Genomic DNA, 21,583 nt, shown 5'->3' with positions numbered 1-21,583 from the left:
AGAGGTCTGGCAGAACATACAGGATTGAAAGGAACCAAAGTTGCATACGCCATGGCATGCTGGGTGTATTTGCTATAGCTTTTAGCAGCAAATTAGCTTCTCCTTATAAATGGACCATGAACTGATTAAACTCAAATCTACATCAACAAGATCAAAATCTCAGAGGGATACTTGTATATAAGAGCCACAGTGGTCAGAGAGATGGAGAGCTCCTAAACCTTTTTTTTTTTTAATAAACTCCAGCTTAATGACTTCTTTACATATTTTATTTCCACATTTTTATTTCCATATTTATTTCCATCTTGTCAAAAATGTAATTTTCTCTTCGACTACTCACCAAGGTGTGTTCCTTGGCAGCACTTTCCCTCCCACCCCCCTGCGCAGTGGATTGTTGGCTCCACTCTACCAAAACTGAGAGACATCCACTCGAGCAGTCTCTGCAGACGGGTGGACAATATCAGGAGAGCCCCCCTCTCACCCTGGTCACCACCTGCTCGCCACCCACTCCTCTGGCAGGCTCGGGGTCATGTGGGCACGAACAAACCGGCTGAGGAAGAACTTTTTTCCGAAAGAGCTGTGGACAAGCTGCTGAAACCATAACCACCCCCACCCCAGGAAAATAAACAATATCTGATATGTGCCTCATGAACTGCTGCTGCTGTGGCTGCAATATGGACAGTTTATAGTTTATAGTTATAGTCGATATTGTTGATGTTTATATGCATATTTTATTTCTTATATATTTATATTTTTTAATGATTTTAGTCTTTATTTATTTTAATACATGCTACCAAGAGGAATGTTGCCAAACTTAAGACTGTTGCATTTGTTGTATTATAGTAGTATGTAGTTGTATTTTAATGCAACAACAGTAAAGCCTCTATCTATCTATCTATCTATCTATCTATCTATCTATCTATCTATCTATCTATCTATCTATCTATCTATCTATCTATCTATCTATCTATCTATCTATCTATCTGTCTGTACAGCTGACTCTTCAAAAGCCCATTTCAAACTGGACAAAAAGTCCATAAACACCCACTAACATCTTGCTTTTATCTTCAGTGGGAAAGAGTATGACCAGCATTCATTCCCTGGGTCAAATGACTGCAGTGGTCATGGCTATTCATCGGCTCCAGGCGATTGGCAGTGATAGAAACATTGCACTCAGGTGGACAGGCTCATCTTTGGCCCTTTTCCAGCGTGGTGCTATGAAGCAGAAAAAGCCACACCACCAGTCTGTGTTTGTCCTCACTGTCTATTGCTTTCTTTTTTAAGACTGAACTCTTCTTTTTTTTTAGCCGGAGCATTACAAACTTTTTATTGAATGCTTCCTAGGTTTCTCGGCCATACTCCTTCTCCGTCGCTATGGTTGCTCCTTCTGACACCATGTTCTGTTGTCTATATGTGCCCCCCTCTTGCAGCGGAGTACAACATGCTGAAGGTTCTTACCCAGGTATTTCATATAGGAACCTTCAGCATATTGTTCTGTGTTGCAAGAGGGGGCACATGATAAACATCAAGCTTAATCAGCATTGTGTGAACTCATTTGGCAACGGCTTGAATTTAACAGACATTCGTTTATATTTAAAAGTCCCGCACTCCATCTTTAACACCATTAGTCTTCCCCTGCCTCGTTCATTCTTGTCTCATTTTCGGCGAACCACGGTCACTGATAATGTTGCCTGCGCCGACTCACTGCAACAATCTGAGACGTTAGGCCATTGAAGGTCAGCAGAAACTCGACTTTCAGCCGAACTACTGCAGCACCGTCTCTCTCTCTCTCTCTGCTTTTCATCTGCATGCTCAGTTTTTTCTTAAACATTGAAATTACTAAACAGCTTTGTATGTTGTTTGTCACTGGTGTGGTTAGCTGTTAGCAAATGACTCAGATGACACCAACAAGTTGTAGCCTACATTCCATGACTGTGATGGATGCTGTAGCAGCTAGAACACATCCACTGCAAAAAAAAAAAAAAAAAAAAAAAGTTTCCATTCTGCTTCACAATATCATTAAAACCGTCTTTTCCTAGCAGATAAGATGTTATGAATTGCCTCTCTCTCTTCTCCTTACCTGAGACTCAATTCTCTGCACTTTCCTCCGCTGTCTCTCGGACTTCACCGTGGCTAATGTCGTTTATGTACTCTACATGAGTCGTCTTTCTTTGTCCTCCACTTAATGAATTTCAAGTCCCAGATTCAAGCAAATTCAAACACTTAAAGTTGTGATTCTTACTGAGAAGCAATTTCTCCTTTTTTTTTTTTTTGGTTTTGGTTGCTGTCTTTACCAACTGTTTAACAGTGATGTTAATTTAGACCTGTCCAGTTACTAAAAGTGAATCCACACCTTCCAACCAATCAGAATCTAGACTTTTAATATGTTTTATATACAGTATTTGTATATCAACACTATACAGCTGTTTCTGGTCTCTCTCTCTCTCTCTCTCTCTGTCCTCTTTCTCTCTGTCTCTCCCCCACACCCCTCTTTCTCCTCTCACCCCCCCCCCCCTTCTGAGTCCAGTTCTGTTGGAGGTTGCTTCCTGTTCATTGTGGGAACTGTTGGGTTTCTCTCCATAATATTTTGTAGATGTCTTTACCTTGTAAAGTGCCTTGAGATAATGTTGGTTATGTTTTGTCGTCATACAAAATAAAATTGAACTGAATTTTCAGTGGCCATTGTATAACAGACTATACTTCATACCACAGTAGTGATATATTGGTATATAAATACCAGCAGTGACTTATTGGTTGGTAAAATAATAATTTCGATTTTTTTCTTTTTATCCTTTAAAATAGTCAGTGTTTGGTCTCTTTTCGTTTTCTTCAATTAATCAGAAAAGGCTTGTTTTCTCATGTTTGGGATCAAGTGCTCCACCTGCACAAGAGAAATCCACACGATAAGGCAGCAGCCGTATCGCCTGGCTGTGAATCCACACAAGCAGCCTCATAGTCAGGTTAACCACACTGGAGATGACAGACACTGACAGAGATGCATTACTCAACACAAGGAACACAGGTTTGTGCCTGTGTATAGTTTATACGCATCTATGGTAAAGTGATTCGCACTACCACATAAGATCTCTTATGGAGTTTAGGATGCACTGGTTCAATAGAAAGAAGAGCAGAGAAGAAAATAATAAGAAGAATATCTCTTCACTGATGGCTCATGGCTTTCATCTCTTCTCAGCAGAAATCAGTCAGAAGGACCGATCAGCAGGTCAGACAGAGAACATCCTTTCCAAGACTCATCTCTCCGTCTCATTTCTATTGTCTCCGTGTCTCTCTTTCCTTTTTGATTCATGCTAAATTAGCCCCTGCGAGGTGTCATACAGTCAGATTGGAGATTACGAGCTGCTTCTCATTGGTGTGAAACAAAAAAAACAGACAATGTAGCTTGTAGGTCAGACACTAATTGTTTGGTGTCTCAAAATGGAGCTGGATAACGAAGAGAGATCGATGACTTCTGTGGGAACACATCTTTTTTTTACTATTGTTTTTTTGTCGACCTGCAGGTTCATTCATATTAATCATGGGTTAAGAAAAGGTAAAAACCCTTAAAAAATGACTGTCACTGTCATCTGCATGTTTGATGCTCTTTGACTGTGCTCAGTACAAAGAATGACTCAGTGTGACACTGTCTATGCTTCTGAATGTACATTGAATGTTGCATTTCTTTGTCCATGTATGTATGTACTTTCAGACGTCCTCCCCTGAGATGGTGTTACAGTTTCTGGCACTAGATGGCACTGTGCACATGGTTGTGAAAAACTTCCTTAATGCTGTGACTGGATCAAAGCGCACAAACATAATTTATGAGCAGTTATTGACACTGTGTTTTGTATTTAGACTTCACCTCATCTGATCAGCTCTGTTGCCGTGGGAACAAGTCTAGAAAAACTGGCTGCACAAATCCACACAGTGTAATTTACTCCCTATCCAGTCTTTCTAAGGCGAGTCACTGTACAGCATGCAGCAGCTGAGTTGAGTCAGCAAAGGTCACCGAAGATGACACGACACTCTGAGAGTGAATTAGCAAGGGGTCCCTGCCAGGGCCAGGTGCTGAGCTGTTAGCCCTCATTGGCATAAAGCCAGGCAATAAAAGTCAAGCCTTGGAAACTGATGTCTGTAAAAGCCAAGTCTTACTTGAACACTGTGCTGGTCAGGTAACCCAGCAGTTGAATAAAATGTCATCCATGCTAAGCACACCTGTTTGGCATGTAAGGTTGCTTTGTTCTATGCAGTGCAGCTGGGCCAACACCTCAGGAGTCCATCCAGACTGAGTTATGGCGTCTTTTATGGCTTTAAAAGGGTCGGTTCACCCAAATTATGTGGAAAAAAAAGAAGAAAAAAAAGCAAACATGTATCTAGCCAAAACTGCTAGTATTCTTTACCTGCAGGTGCCTAGCCCTGTCAAACCCAGACAAAGAAAAAAAAATAAGAAACATTTTTTTCACCTTCCAGATGTTGTTGTAGGAGGCCTCTGATGCAGAAATGAAAGGATTTTCGAAAAATCTTTACGTTTTAGTAAGTTTTTAGGAAAATGTTGTAATTTTGCATCGTTGGGCCTAAGTGGGAGTAGTATTACACAAACAATAACTTAACATCTACATGTTCTAGACATTGCAATACACACAAATAAAAATATTTCAGGTAATTTACTTACTTGAATCTTGACAAATCCAGTCCAGTGAAACAAGGAGACGAGCTCGGAGGAGAGTTCGCAGGTAGTGTGAGCTCATGGTCAGATGACCGGACCTATAAACACATATTCTATCCAACAGCATTGTGAGGATAAACAATAGGACCCACTATGGGACTATGAGCATGTGGTCTCAAAAAAAAACAACAAAAAAAAAAACATTCAGAGATCCTTTTTTAGGATGATTAAATGTGACGTGGCAATATAGCAGCAGTGGGCCTAACAGGGCTAGCATGTGCTATTACTACTGTACATCCGTTGATAAATCTATACCTGCACATCAGTTCATGAGGATCATAAGTGTTTGTATTTCTTTCACAGCTGAACCTTCAATGTACAGGATTCAAGATTTTTCAGTGAACATAAACATATAAAAATATTTTTGCAAGTAAGTTTCAGAACAGAATCCATTGAAATGAATGACTGTACCAATGAGTATAAGCACAAAAACATGTTCTTAACACATGTACATAGTTCAGAGAATTGACACAGTGAACATAACGGTTTTGTTATTTACCATTAAAAACGTCATGTGATCAACAGAAAATAGCTTATCCAACTGTAACCCCTGAGGACGAGAAGAGCTTGAAGAAAAAGGGGAGAGGAAGCTTTGATGTCAGAGTGGAGGGGAACCACGACATCTGTGCTGTCAAACGGTACGACAACAGGGCGGTCATCCTTGTGTTATCCTTTGCTGGTCCAGACCCAGTGCAGAAGATTCAACGCTGGGACAAAGCCATCGCAAAACCAGCATTGAAGTTGAGAGGTCTTACATTAGAGGTACCTACAACAAGTTCATGGGAGGTGTGGATTTGTTTTGCGAAAATACAAGTTTCCAATGAAATCCCACCACTGGTACATCTACATCTTCTGGCACACCATTATCCCTCGATGTGATAAACGCCTGGCTCCTCTACAGACAGGACTGCAAAGCTCTAAAGATGTCGAAGAGAGAGACACTGAACAGGAGAGAGTTTCAGGCACAACTAGCGTCCTCTGTCATCCAGGTAGGAATCCATTTCCACAATGTAGTGTTTGTAATATTTTCAATATTTAACAGTTTGTAATATTTTTGACTTTGTATCTTAACTGATTTTGTTCTAATACAATTCAGGTTCCAGCAACACCAAAGAGAGGTCGACGCATCCTCAAGCGATGGGATTCCACCAGCCAAGAGAGGTCGTCTGTATGCCGCCTACTGGATGTATGCAAAGACATGATTGCACATTTCCCGGTGAAGATGAAGAGAGGACGCTGCAGACACTGTGGAAGAGGATACACCAACACGCTGTGCAGCAAGTGTAACGTACGTCTTTGCTTCATAGAGGAAAAGAACTGTTCTCTGGATTATCACTGCAGTTAACAAGGTCTGAACACTGATAAGAGGTCATCTGTGCACTATGAAAAAATGTAGTTTTGTTAATGTAGATTTGTAATGTTTTTTTTTATCAATAAATGACTATTCATAAAAATGTGACTATTGTGTGATTATTATTCACAATATATATTATTGTGGGGTTAAATAAGCAGTCAACCCTGCAAATGAAGCCTGACTTGTTCTGTATATTTGTTCAGACAATGTGAGTACAAATACAGAAGTTCTGCTCCCAGTTAGGTGGCAATATTACAACATTTCCCCTAAAAACTTACAAAATCAAAAACCAAAAAAAATCGAAAACCCTTTCATTTCTGCATCAGACGCCTCCTACAACAACATCTGCAGGGTGAAAACATCTTTTGCTCACTTTTTTCTGTGTCTGGGTTTTACAGGGTTAAGTAGTTAAGTCATGCCTAATAGATAGTATTGGTATTGATGCTGATGTTAGTCAGTCAGTCCCAGCCTGTCTAACCAGTCAGAAACAAACCTCTTCCACCTTCCTACCTCAGTGTCAATCACCTTTGACACTGATGTTGTGTATAATGCCATCACATGAACACCTTATGTGGCTGCAAGACTTGACGCAGCCGTAGCTATACTACTGACCTAGTGTAGAATGACAGAAATAATGTGTTATCCTGCTAATCTTCAGTGTTTGCACTATCAAGTGGTTTAATTTAAATGAACAGTTTGGCTTGCAACTTGAGAAAGTCTTTCATGCGAGCTACACTGAGATAAACACCAAACCCAAACTGAAATAATCCTAATGTTATCACTGACCCTTGATGACAGCATCGGGTAATTTTCACAGACTGTTTTAAAACTGTCTTCCGAGGCTGAATACAATTCCTCATGATGATTAAAAGCATCACCTTAAATGTCATTTTTTAAGGTGCCACACCACAATTAAAATTCCAGCAATCTCAGAATAGAATATTTCAAAGTATTTCTATTTTGTTTTTTGTATTTTTGGTGATTTTTAAAATTCCTAAATCCCTTAAATCATGCATGACTGATGGATGTCTGTCCCTGAATATACCTCTTGTTACAGAAGAAGAACGAGTCACCATCCAGTGGTGCAACACCAATGTAATAAATAGAAATATCAGGAAAATGACTCATATTATGCAAAACTTTAGTCTGGCATGTGCTTTATAAACAAAGTCTGTCAAGTAGCCAGCTCCTGTGGTCCCACAATCATGAATAAAGATAGAAAATGGAAAGCCTGCGTTCAGCATTCAGCAGCTTTCCCATCTCACGGCACAAACAAAAAGTACACATTTCAAAGGATTGAAAACAGGTGGTGTGAGTTCAATGATGCCATTTAATACTTGTCTTGAGAATAATAAAGCAGTGGCTTCCTGTTCAATACATCTGTGATATTGTCCCAGACTTCATATGCTCAAAGTAAGGGTTCACCCGCCTATCAGCCAACCCATCTGTCTGTGCAGCCGCTCCACACACGCACACACACACACACACACACGCATACCACCATCATCATCAGTGTAGTGGGCAGCTTAACAGAGCCTATCCAAACAAGTTTGTGGCACAGCTGAATTTGTTTGACATCCATATCAGAATGTTTTTTTTCTTTACAAGCCATATGAAAATATGAAGGTGCAAGAGAACGTGTGTCAAGACTTGAGAAATGCATGATTTGCTCACATCAGCCAAAGACATTTAATTCAGCTGAGGCTTGTTATCTTTTATCATGAATATATGGTTACGAAAGTCTTAATATAACCAAGACAGCTTAATCAGAAATCATATAAAGGATCTTATTATCATGCTGAACATGTAATGTGTTACATGTGTGACTGCGTTCTCCTGTTTATTGTTCAGCTGGTGAGAAGACAGTGCCTGACAGAGTGCGACAGTAAAATAAAGACATCAAAAACAGAGCTTCTTCTTAAGTTCAGAGACGTATTTAAAATTCATCCACAAAAAAAAAAAAAAAGCAACCAAATGTTGATTCAGCTCCTTGTTGTTAAATGCTGTCAGGGGTTTGCAGCTCCACTCTGAAGAAGAATTTGCATGTAAACTCTATATGCTCTTGTGCAGCTTATTTCAGCTTAAAATGTAGACAAAAGGTCAAACAATCATAATAGTAATTATTTGACATGCGGGTCAATTCACAGTTATATTTCCATTGTAAATGTGCTGCTTATGGGCCAATATATCTCAGTATCTCCCAGAGGAATGTGTCACGCAGTCGGTTTGTATCTTAACATTTCTTCATGCGCTGTATGTGCATACAGATGTGTTTACATCATGCTGTAAAATGAAGAAAGGCGGCCTTCTGATGGGATATGTTTACACACATGTATATTACAAGGCATGTTCACACACTTCTGCACATAAATACCACTCCCCTCCCCTCCCTTTCTTCTCTCTTCATCAAAGCATTGTCAGTTCACTGGGAGCAGGACATTTTGGTTTTTTTTTTTTATTTCTGAAGCGAAGTGGGTGATAGAGCCTAACATCCTCTAGCATCTATTTTGCAGTTTTAAGGCACAGAAGCCTGGCTGCTTTGATAGTGAGCATAATAAAAAAGACATGCTGCCACAGCGACTGGGACTAAGAATGCATTGCACATTCCCTACATTGTGCAACTGAGAGCAGTTATCTTTCTCACTGGGCGATCAATTTGATATCATAGAGGGTTTCTTGAAACCAACTTGCTCCCTGAGTTTATGTTGAGCGTGATGATCGCTACTGTATTACAAATGTGACTGTCCTCTCCTGAAGCTTCCCCTGACCCCCAAAAACCTCGTGGTAATGACTGCAGTCATGCTAGCAGCTGTTGGAGGCTGTAGTGGAGACAGTGGTGCGTCGATCTAAATGCTAACACCAGTATGCTAACACTCTCCACAATGATAATGCTAACATGCAATAACCGTCCACTCTCGGCCACTTGCAGAAACAGCAGTAAAAGGTTGTGAACACGGCATTAGTATGTCATCATCTTTTAAGTTGATATGGTGAACTTTAGAAAACGCTACAAACAGTTGCTTATTTACACACCCAGCAGTTATGGAGCAACATTATCATTCATTTGGAGTTAAGATGAAGGTAACTCCAGTATTCACTCTCTTTTAGCTCTGTTTGCTCTACTAACTCCTGATGGAAATATCTGGCTTTCCTGCTGATAAATCCTCCACTATGTTCAGATTGTTCTCTTTTCTGAGCGAATGTCATGAAATGACATTAATGAAAATTAATATTCTCTCCAGGGACACCAATTGTCCATTTTTGTTTTACTACTTTTCTCTTCTATTCCTAATTATGTCCAATCCTGTGTCCATAAACGTATGAAAACGAGTCCAACAGTGCCCAATTTGCCTTATTACCTTGCAACTCATGCCACTCATCCACATCCACAATCCCTAAGGAATGGGTGACCTGATAGCCGAGTGGCTAGGGCGCATACCAAAAGGGTGCAGATGCCCTGAGCAGTGAGTTTTCGGTTTGACTCTCGGCTGGCCAGATTCTTTGCTGCATGTCATTCCCCTGCTCTGTGTCCCTGCATTTTCTGGCAATCTCTACTGTCCTATCAAAAAAGGCAAAAAATGGCCAAAAAATAACTTGAATAAATAAATACAATAAAATCGACCCCACTGTGAATTCAGGCAGAGAGAACTGAGGTGTTCTAGCAGTAGTGATAATTCTTCGTGATTATGTTAGGAATAGGGGTAATCTATACCATGTTTACATCTTTGAAGTAGCAAAAAACAGCTTAGGCTTATAGGTATTTTTGAACTGATGATGGTGCTAGAGGAAAAGTCATGGGAATGGCCAACTTTAGTACAATTCATTCCAAGGGGAAAAGAAATGTGTCTACCAAATTTCATGGCAATCCTTCCAATAGCTACCTCCAGAAAAGGAGGCGGAGAGCTGCATTCTACTGAGCTCATTTTCTTGTTACTGAGATATTTCTGGCACTGGAGAAAAAGTTAGGCGATCACCTAAGTCAATAGGATGCATCGTGTGGCAACCATGAATGTCTGTACCGAATATTGTGCAAATCCATCGAGTAAATGTTGAAATAATAGTCTAAGGATAAGGGGAAACTTTGACCTAATGATGGCACAGCAGGAAAAAGCTGTTGGATGGCAATCCACCAAAATAAGTCAAAAATGTCAACCTCTTAGTGGCGCTAGAAGAATTTCATTGCAATTCAAAAACATCATTCTTCTCATTTTGGTCCAGATCAAAGTGGTGGACTGAACAACTAAAATCAACATCCATAGCGCCATTCTGCTAGTGTGGCTAAAACAGTTAGGAAGTGTCATGGATGAAAAAGATGACAGTATAGAAAATCTGACTTGAGAAGGATTTTCATCTGCGTCATATATAAATACATACAGTGTGACCATAATTTAAGATCCTGAGAGTGACAGACATATGGTGTTGAGCACTGAAGGCAAGCTCATGACTACTGCACTTCCTGAGAAGCTGTACGATAGAAGATATATGTCAGTAAATTATGTATATCCCGTTTACCTTCTTAGACAGTTTGATAAGACACTCCAGACTAATGCTGCAGCCATGTGAATACTGCAGACAGTGTTTCCCATTTCCTCCCATATAATTAAAAGCAGCTCCAAGTGCCAAGAAATGCAGATGCAGATCTTTTGGGAGAATTTTGTACAGCTCGAGTGCCTCTAGCGCCACCAGGTGCGTGATTCCCAAAGGATGAATGCTACTGATAGTGGTGATTCCTTGACCTGTACTGCTAACAGTAGGTCTAACCGAAAGTTTTCAACTACTACTAAACATTGAAACCTTCATGGTACCCGGATGATATGCCTACCTACTTTGGTGATTCCCAGTGCCACCAAGAGATTCACATTTGAAGTCAGATATCTCAGAACCTGGATATATAGAACCAAAAGTATTTGCATTTTTAGATACCACAAGAGGTAACTGAGAAATAACATTGTCTATCATATGAAAACTATCCCTCCATCTTACATATTCCTATATGTGTGGGGATTGCAGCTGACATTAATGCTCTTCACGACACATCGTCTGCAGTGGCCAATCACGTGAATATATAAGCACCACACGCTTGTGTGGCCTCTTTCCTTGATTTCCACGGTCAATCACTCAGAGGTGTGTGTGTTGACAAGAGCAATGTCCGCTTACTTAGGAAGAACGAGAGCTGGTCCACGATGAATGTGCTGTCTTTCTTACGCAGACTGGTGGAAGCTTCACAGCTTACAGCATCAGTTTTGTCATTCAGCTTGCACAGCCACTTAACATACACAGCTGGTCCCTTTGCGAAGTCTGACCTAGTTTGAGAACATATTTTAGATGCTCTACATGGGTGTTGATTCTGTATCCTTGAAAATGGCACACCTCCACAATCCACCTTCCATGTTGGTGTGCTGGATCTAGGGGGGGTAAATAGTGCCACAAGGTGCATATTTCCCCCTTCACTTTCACACACATTCACATCTGTGCATGTTGCAGTTGATTAAATTGAGAAGGTCATCCTTCAAGGTGACTGGTTTGCCTCAGTTGACCTGGGGAAAACACATTTTCACATATTTTCACATTCCAGTATGGGAAGGACACAGGTGTTAGCACAGCTTTGCATCCAATGGCAAAACTTTAAAGTTCTAGGTCTGGTTCATTTGGTACATCACTAGCCCCCTGCACATTCACATGGAGTGTGGATGCAGTCCTCAGACACCTGCATTGGGAAGGTCTTGGTATCAGAGTGCTGCATCCTGAGCCTTTGTCTTTGCTCAGTGGTGGCACGGGGTGGCACCCAGTGGCACCCCCCCGTAATCTGATTGGCCACCCTGTGTGCCCCCCCCCCCCTGCTCTTACTGATGTCAATCCATTGGTGTAAGGCTGGTTGCCACCTGCCCTTGTATGATAAAAACTAAAACAAAAAAAGTAAGGGACAAAGAAAGTAAACAAAGAAAGTAAAGGACTGGTGCTTTGTTTGTGCTGTAACTTCACCACTCAGTCAGTCACGGACCTTCGTCTTCCTGTTTACAGCAGCAGCAGCAGCAGCAGCAGCAGCAGCAGCAGGAATATGCACCAGAGTTGAGGTAAGAACTCTTAACGTCATATTTCTGAGCTCTTTAGAATTGTCACAACAGAGTTTTGCAAACTACTGATAAAATTAATTTTGTTCTGTTTGCATGTGAAACTGTGCTTAAACAACACTTAATAGACATGTGGTTAGCTTAGTCCACCCTGTTAAACTTAATTTACTTAAGTTCACATGGATGGACATGCTCCTCACTGTTGCACTAATGGCTCCATTTTGCAACATGAATTAACACTACAAGTAGTCTGTTGCTTTTCGTTGTGTTTGTGGACGTCTTTTCAAGGTAGACTAACAATCAAAGGAAAGGGAGATATTCAAGATTTCTTCCTTAAGAGTGCTTCTAGTTTCTAGCCATGGGGTTTCTCCAGTCCGTGGTTAGCACTCTGCAGGAGCCCGGGCTCCATCAACTAAAGCAATCCATTCCTACCATTAGAGAATGTTTTAAACATTCTGCAATTTGAGACGGGTGGATCCTCTCTCCTGCACAGCCCATGACATCTTCCAGTTCCTCCAAGAAATATTGGAGGTGGTCAAATCTTTCTTTGCAACTTCATGATCTTTTATTTAAAAAAAAAAAGAAAAAAAAAGCAATTCCTACTCCAAACACGTATCCAATATCTTTTTTTTTTTTTGTGAAGCTTTCTCAGCTTTGAGGGAAATTGGCGTCAGAACTACAGGACCTTATTGTTCAGTTTCTCAAGGTTAAGATGGTTTTTCTGTAATCAACATTCTTATCGGCTGCTGAAAATGTGGAAGGTTCCATGACCTTTTGGTGAAAGAGGAATAGTCCTGCTTCCAGGTAAATACCGTTCAGGTAAGCTAGGATGGTGCCACACCTGAACCCTGCATTCCACCCTAAAGATTTTGTAAGTCTGCATCAGTCAAATCAATCTTTTGAGCTGCACTCTTTCTGCCTCCTGAGCACAAAACAATGCAGGTTGAGTGGGCAGAATACAGTTCTACTGTGTGAACATTGTTGAAGGACATGGTTGACATACTATGCCTTGGTCTTCACATGATGACCTGTTTTGAATTTTATTTCTAATTTTCTTGCACCTGGCAGGCTAACTGAGTGCCTTCAACTGTTTATGGCTGGCCTTAGCATTCTGGTGAGGCATCTGAGCTTAGTGGCATCTTGCACCTAAGCCACGGGTTCAGTCAAGATTAAATGAAGACCAACCTTGCTTCACCAGAGGTGATGTGCACCATCAGGGTCAGTTCTGTCATTTCATATGTACAGATTCTCAGAGTGGACAGATTTATGATGTATAAAAATGAAAATAGTAAGTGGAATAAGTAGTATCTAGCCATGCTATAGATTTTGTTTCATGTGGCAGATTCTTGAAATATCTGTGTCCAACCGGTGGCCCTTTACTGCAAGTCATCCCCTCTCTCCCGCTGACTCTGCTGTCTTTCTCTAACTGTACTATCAAATAAAGGCAAAAATGAAGAAAGAATGATTTTAAAAAATTAATAGCAATATGTCCATCCAGAAACAATGTCACTGTTGGTTAATTCCAAAACATGTTTGTTCCTCATTATTTCTTTTAAAAAGATTTCAAATAATAATAATATATGTGTTTTGTAATAGGCCTATATAATTAAATTTCATACATTTTTGAAATGCAAAAGAAAGACAATAAAGATGAAGAAGTAATGATGAAAAATAATAAAGCTTTGCAGACTTAACTGGAGTTTATTATTAGACACTGGTGTGGGTTTTGGAGATTAGTATACAATGTTCTCTGTTCTAAACTCTCACCACTTGGATTGATCGACTAACCGTAATTATCCTTGTTATGTTCATAAAAATACAATAGCCTTATGATCCCTACTGTTCTTTTTCACCTGTTTTATTTTTTTTCTGGGCTGTTTTTGTTTTAATGAATTGAAACAGTAAATGTTTCCCCCTTTTTTGTTTGTTCAGTAATATTTATTAACAAGTGAAAATGCCCACCAATTTGTGAGCTGCTCTTAATCGCTGAAACTGAAACCAGCCACACAGACTGTATGTAGGACACTTGCTGGTTAATCAGGAAAAGCTCATTATTTCATTATTTCTCATCATTATTTTACCTAAAACCGTAAAAAAAAGGCCCTCTGCTTGTGCTCATACAACAAGGGTCTTTTTTGCTTGTGAGGAGGAAAATGCATTTTGATGCCTCATATTCTATCTCATGGGCAAGCTTTGAGATGGTTTTGTCTTAGAACTATATCTGGTTGGATATCCATCATAAAAAACTGTCATCCCGGCACTTGCATTGCCAATAAAACTGCTTTTATCACCTCAAGAAAGCTCTTTCACGTGTTTACTGCCACTTTTGATGCATTTCCAATTGAGACGAGTGAAGTCAAACCCAGAAAATATCTGCCACGATGAATGAATCAATAGCTGGTTGAATGGCTTTGATTTTCAATTGAATCTAGTGTGAATTTTCCATATTTATACATGCTGTTTCTGCACATGCTGGTATGAAATGTTTCTGGTGGAACCAAAAAAGATACATGCTGTGGACAGTATGTTGTATGTTCATGTGTGGGTGTGTTTAAGTGTGCTCCCCACTGAATCAAATAAAACATTATTTGGAAGTACAGGTCTGCATGATGATGGTTTGTGTAATAGTTTGTATGATAATAGCTTTAACTTCACGACAAGTGTTCCTGACTGAACTAATCAACAGTGACTTTTGCTCCCACACTCATGGGAAATTCTAATTATCTCTACAGCACACCTAATTAACTGAAACAAGACTCTACAGCGCTTTGACTTAGTAATTACTGACAGATAATATATGACATAAATCAGCAGGTATGCAGTATCTTGTACCTTAACCATACATCACTGAGCAGGCTGGTTTGGGTTTGGCCTAGCACCTCAGTTGTATTTCTCCACCAGCAGGTGGTACCTGCAGAAATAACACTGATGATGATTACTTATCACTTTCCATTTGTGACAAGGACCATAAAACCATAATGAGAACATGTACAAGTTGCAAAATGGCACCATGCTACCATTACCTTTTATGTTTATAACAGCATTTGTGAAGTTTTGCAGTAATACAATCAGCTGAATGCCCTCTTGACATTGGCATTGATCTAGAAATTAGAGATGCATTCCCATTTAATTTCTAAGAACTATTATTGACAGTTACACAAAAATTTTGTAACTTCTCTTTAATGGACAATACATAGTATGTTCATAATAAAACATTAGCCTTTTCTCAATCTGCATTCTTCTCTGAACTTCTTGTGTTCTTGTGAAACATCATCAGTGTCAGGTTTACAGGCACACCAGGAAAAGATCCAAACGCACAACTCAAACATAGTTGGGTTTCCAAAAATCAGGTCCTTTAATACTAAACAGGTTCGGTACACGGGAGTCAGTCAGAAAAGGCAACCAGATAAAAAAGGGCTAGACTGAGGCAGAGTAAAGTTCAGAAAAAGGGTCGAATAACAGTTGTAGACAAAAACTAGAGGATATAGGCTGGAACGCTCGCAACAACAGGCAAAGACGAACTGGCAAAGGGAGCAGGGAGCACAGAGAGGAAATACATAAGGGAAGTGGGGAAAATGAGGCACAGGTGAAATACATCAGGGCGGGGCAGACAATCACAAAGGCGGTAAACACACAAGGGCAGGAAGTGGATCTGAAACGAGAGGAGAGTTAAGACACCAAACTAAAACAGGAAACAGAATTGAAAAAGTGAGAAAAAACTAAAAATGTCCTAGTGCCAAGGAGAGGCATGACAATCAGTCACAGCCTCAATACTGTTCCAATTCAAAGTCTGCATGTACCAAAGTACAGATCAAGTAGCCGGAAGTGTTCTCGCTCCACCAGTTTGCATCGGTACATGTGGACTTTAGACAGCTATGTATCCAAGCATGCATTTCACACCAAATAGCGGCAGGGACTATGAGCCAAGCTCAAAGCTGAAACAATTTTCACACTATGACTGTTAATATATGACTTCATTAAGTGTTGATGTTTTTCAAGTGACAAAGTGATCATTAAGACTTTAAAAATGAGTCAGTTTATCCAAATAACGGCTGTTTAGAAATTTGCTCAGGTGTTTTCAAGATGTGACGACTGTCCTACGGGAGTAGACCAGCGGCCATATGAGCAGCTCGCTGTCAGTGTGCGCCGACATGAACACAAGGAGACTGGACAAGCTGGTCAAAAAGGCTGGGTCTGTGCTTGGCAGGAGTCTGGACTCACTCAGGACTGCTGTGGAGAGACGCATGCAATGTAAGATGGAGGCCATCTTGGACAATACCAACCATCCTCTCCACAACATTCTGGCAGGACAGAGAAGCAGCTACAGCTGCAGGTGCAGCAAATGTCTCATCTCACTGCGCTGCAGAACAGAGAGGTTCAGGAGATCCTTTGTTCCCACTGCCATCAGGCTGTACAACACCTCAGCCAAAGGAAGTGGACTAATCTAATTATTATTGTTTATTTATTATTATAAATATTATTATTATTACCAATGAGCTACTGGCACATTAATTTCTCCTAGGGGATAAATAAAGTATCTATACATTTATCTATCTATCTACTGTGGCCTTACATGTATTACAAGCTTCTACACCAACAGCATATGTGTGTGTGTGTGTGTGTGTGTGTGTGTAGCTGTGTCTGTGCTGTTGTGAGACAGAAACGGATATCTGAGATTGATCGGGCAGCCACTGATCATTGCTGATCACACTGAAAACCAGCCTTTTCTGATCAACAGTCAATTGATCAATGCAGCTCTACTATAAATCCATTTAAAATTGATATACCAAAGACGTTCCTCACAACACTCTTTTCTCATAATATTCTGGTTAAGTCTTTTTCTTCAGTCTCAGTGGTTGTTGTCTATAAAGTCTCACCAGGAACTGCAAATATCCAAATCATCAGGACTTTTCATGATGCCAAAATGTATAAAAATAGACTGTAGGCTAAAGTTAAAGTGCAACACTCAAGACATTCATCAACACTCAGCCTCAATAACTTTTCATCAGTTTTCGCCAAATTAGTTGTGCAGCATGGAATACAGCTTGACTGATGTTTGATAAGTGCTATTTTTATCTCGTGGCCTAATACTGAAGTCTGGGACTGTGACTGTGGAGCTGAAGTTACGCTTGTGTTACACACTACTCACTTGAATGATCAGAACAAGGGTAGCCAAATTCCTTGTTTCCAATCTTTTACCATGCTGTCATCATGACAAAATTCAGCTCCAACCTCCTTCCAGTGACCACAACAGCAATATGACATTGAGCTATCTTGTCTCCACCTCCAGTTATTGACGCTGTCCCTCCTGTCAGGCTCTTGAGAGCGTCTGAGGGAGAGCTCCACCGCTAGTATCCAGGTACCTCCAAGTTGCTGGACTGCCGGCTTCTCAGATGAAATTGCAGTGAGCATGTGGGTCAAATATGTTTGACAGAAGGTGAGCAAAGCATTGCTTGGGGCAACAAATCCCAGATATTATTATAACATATACGAATACATATGTATGTGAATACCAGGGTCAGAATCTGACATAAGTCTTTGCGCAAGCAGTGTAGACTACTCGGCTGTTCACGGCAGAAACCAGAAGCGCATTTCTCTCCGCCGGTCAACAAGCGAATCTGCTCCTTTTCTCAATCACACACAGAGCTGATCTTTATAATGACCTCATGGATTTATAACACAGAGCTTTTAATGTGTGTTTGGCCATTGCTTCTTTTTCAACAATTAAAGTTAAAAGGACCATCGCTTAGTGAGGAGGGACTTCTCTCTCTCTGTGTGTGTCTGCTCCTCCGTCTCTCTCTGTTTAGACTCTCAGATTTATTTACTTATTAATCAAAGGTGTCTGTGCCATTTGGTGTCGCTGCAGTCCTCTTTAACCCCTGTGTACTTGTATAAAATGTAAATAGAGCAAACCCTTATTACTTCACAAAAGCACAGATACACAAAAGCTGATTTTACCTGAGACTCCAGACTGACTGACTGTCCCTGCTACCTGCCTCTCTGGGCTCAGCTCTGTTCTCTCTATCTCCTTTTCCTATTGACACCATTATGTTAACATATACACTTAATTCCTTTCTTATGTAGATGTCATCCAATGGCTTTAATATTACTTGGGGATTACGGGTATTTTGCTGCACTGAAAAACAATCATATGTATGTTTTCCTTTTTTTCTGAAGGTAGCAGGCAGATGACCAAAGAGTGTGAGGCAGAGGGGGTGGGGCGAAATCATTTGAAACGTAAAAACGCATTGTTTTGCATTTGTAATTTCTCAAGTGCTGTACGTACATATTATTATATTACTTCAATTCACATAGTTAGGTTTATAATGATATACTGATGGGGGCGACCCTCAGGAAGGGCGGGAAATGACCCCCCCTGTGACTTCCACCTACGGTTCACAGCATGAATTATGCTGCAGAAAATCAATGTATCAGTCGTTTAGATTCCTAAAGAACATTTTAATGCCTCTATGTTTTCTCTCTCTCTTGCTATATATATATATATATATATATTATATATATACATATATATATGTATGTATATAATAATAATTCTGAATTCTAAATATAACAGTACTGGGCTCCTATACACTTCTAGCTACATGTATACAATCTTAAAAACTGGATACTGAATGTCCATGTTTCCCTATTGAAAGTGCAGTAAATAGAGCTGTGTGATTTGAAATGCAAATACCTGAATGACAGACTTCCAGCATCTCTGAGCTCAAGTCAATCTATCTCAGATTGGCAGAGGTAGCAGGGAATCATTAGAGCTGTCATCCAAACACTGTGATTAAAAGACTCATCTTCATTTTCTTGAGGTTCAGTTGTCATTGAACCATGGCAGCGGCCCAGCTCTGCCCTGTGAGGACTGTGTGCTGCTCCTGAAGGCAAACAGAAAGACTTCAGATCAACTTCAGAAGACTCTCTTCTCTCCAGCGTCATGGGCGTGCAAGCTAGGCAGTCCAAACATATTGCCTCTCTCAGTGGTCTACAGTCTGAAAGATACTCGTACAGAGCTGCCTCCCTACCTCACCTAAGCCTCTCCATTCGCTACACTGCCTGTAGCACCCGACTGCCCCCCAGCAGATGCCCCCATGGTCGTGGCTACAGCTGCTGCCGCTGTCTCATCTCTGCCTGTCGCTGTCGATGAATTGGGCAGTGGGTCAGTCCATCACGGGACAGGTGGTCTCCTTTGCTCAGAGCCAGCAGAAGACCATTCTCCCAAGATGGACCCCATTTCCCCACCACAATACTCTCCAGCCCAGACCACCTTTCCACAGCTGGTGAGGTCATCTCCATCCGCTCTTCTGCCCTACTACACTTATGACAGGTGGGTGAGGGTATGTTTGCCACAAACCATCATGCACCGAAGTCTCAGCTCCACACATGCCCCTCCTCTTTGTCCATTTCTGGATTAGCTGGGACTGGGAGTTTGGGGCGGAGTCAGCCACTGTAATGATGGTGACAGCAGAGGATTTCACTCTGTTCTTCAGAAACCTGTGGGTCACACATCACAGAGGCTACATCCATCTTCATTTGCAGTCTATGGTTTCATCTCTTGCACTAGCTGATTCCTACTCTCTTTTCTGTACCGTTTCCTCACACCAAGAGGAATTCATATCATATCTTCTGCAGCAATAACACCATCTTGACTGATATGGAGTAGACAGATCGTTTAAAATAAAATACCAAATGAAAGTGAGGCTATTTATGGAAGCTATGAGTAAAGTTGTTCTCATCAAGAAAATCAAGAGAGGCAAAAACATACTCCCTGCAGAGCATGCTGTAACTGAGTGCCAGAATGTCAGTCAGGGACTGAAGTAACTGACATGTTGCTCAGTGTGGCGTCCGTGCCGCTGAATCCAAGACGTATATGAATTCATCACTTACAGCTTATTTTCAGAGAATGCGACAGATTCCCAATTTAGCAGGTAGAAATGACTCTCTGGAACTTTTGCAAAGTCTTTCTCTCCTTAAGTGTGAACAATAAACGCGTGGAGTGTGATGCGTATATTTATGACTCTATTGTGTTCTAGTTTTTTGGTATCTATATTCATTTTTATGTTACTACAGTAATTTAAATTGCTGCACAGATAAACTGGAGAATAAAATTCCCTCATCTGGAAAAATCCAACAGAAAATCTGTCCAATATGTTGCTTTGAAATTAACCACTGTTGTTAATGTATTACATTGTGCCCTGACGTGCTATACTGAGGTCTCTGTTCCACTTTGGTGCATCTGATATTCAGTATGAGTTAGCTCCCGGCTCGTCCTGCCTTTAGAACCTGTTTGGAAAATAAACAGGTGAATTAGATAGTTGTTGTGAGGTCATTTCATTCATCTGGTGTTTGTACTTTGTTAATTAATAAAAAAAAATATCCCTTCCTGTCCTGATCCACCCAGTTATAAGCTGTTCTTGATGCATTCTTGGTTTTCACAACACATCAGTCAATTTACAGTTTTTTGTGGGGGAGGACCCCCAGAACCCACACCCAATTATGTACCTTTCCATGTTTGCTTGCCCATTTTAAAACATAACCAGGCATAAATGCATTGTAACCCTAATAACCTTGTGCCTAGTAGCATCTGTGATGATATCCTAGTACTTGGCAAAGTATGATGTAGATGTTGACATTTGTGGCCGTTTGTTAAGTCTGTTCATCAGTCCAGGTTCAGAAATGGGGAAAGTGGAGTTTAAGACGCTGTTGGTGCCAACAGGAGACCCCTGTCTATTTCTTTGCAGCAGATCTGGGCTTCTAGGCTGTGAAGTGAGAAAAATAAAAAGTCACTGTGCATAGTGACAAAGTCTGCACTACAGAACACTAAAAACAGATGTTATTTCCCCTCTGATTATCTAAAAATGTATAGGATTTAGAAAATGTAAGAAGTGATAGTTATTACTACCCACATGCAAAATTAATGGTGTGGTTCTTTAGTACTGCTGCTGCAGGTGTTCAGATCTTTTATTGCTGTTTCTATTTTTGTCGACTATATACTGTTGAACTTCAATGACTAGCGTGGAGAGAATTTTCTAAACTAATAACGAAAGTCTGAGTAAAAGAAATCATTTCGAAATTGTTCGGTCTTAATTTTCATTCAGTGAGGTCTTAAAAAGCATTAGTTTTGATTTTTAAAATGGTGCAGGGAACCTGTTAATGTGTAATTTACCAAAAGATTGGTATCAGGAATATTTGAATTAAATTTTATGCATTTTAAATTTATTGGGAAGTTCTATTACATGTGGTTAACTTGATTTTTAAATTTTTTTTTTGCTTTAGCATGAAGAACCAAAGCAGTTTCTGGGCGTTTTTTACCACTTATCTCATTTTTACTCACTGTGGGATCATTTTTCACTGCAATATTAAAGTCCTGCACCTCAATGGAAACAGCACAACCATGGCTAGAAGTAGAGAGCTCAAAATGTCTTATTTGCA

Source organism: Seriola dumerili, unplaced genomic scaffold, assembly GCF_002260705.1.
Source record: "Seriola dumerili isolate Sdu_G_001 unplaced genomic scaffold, Sdu_1.0 BDQW01000050.1, whole genome shotgun sequence".
In the NCBI taxonomy this organism is placed as follows: domain Eukaryota; kingdom Metazoa; phylum Chordata; class Actinopteri; order Carangiformes; family Carangidae; genus Seriola; species Seriola dumerili.
Note: the sequence above shows the minus strand (reverse complement) of the source record.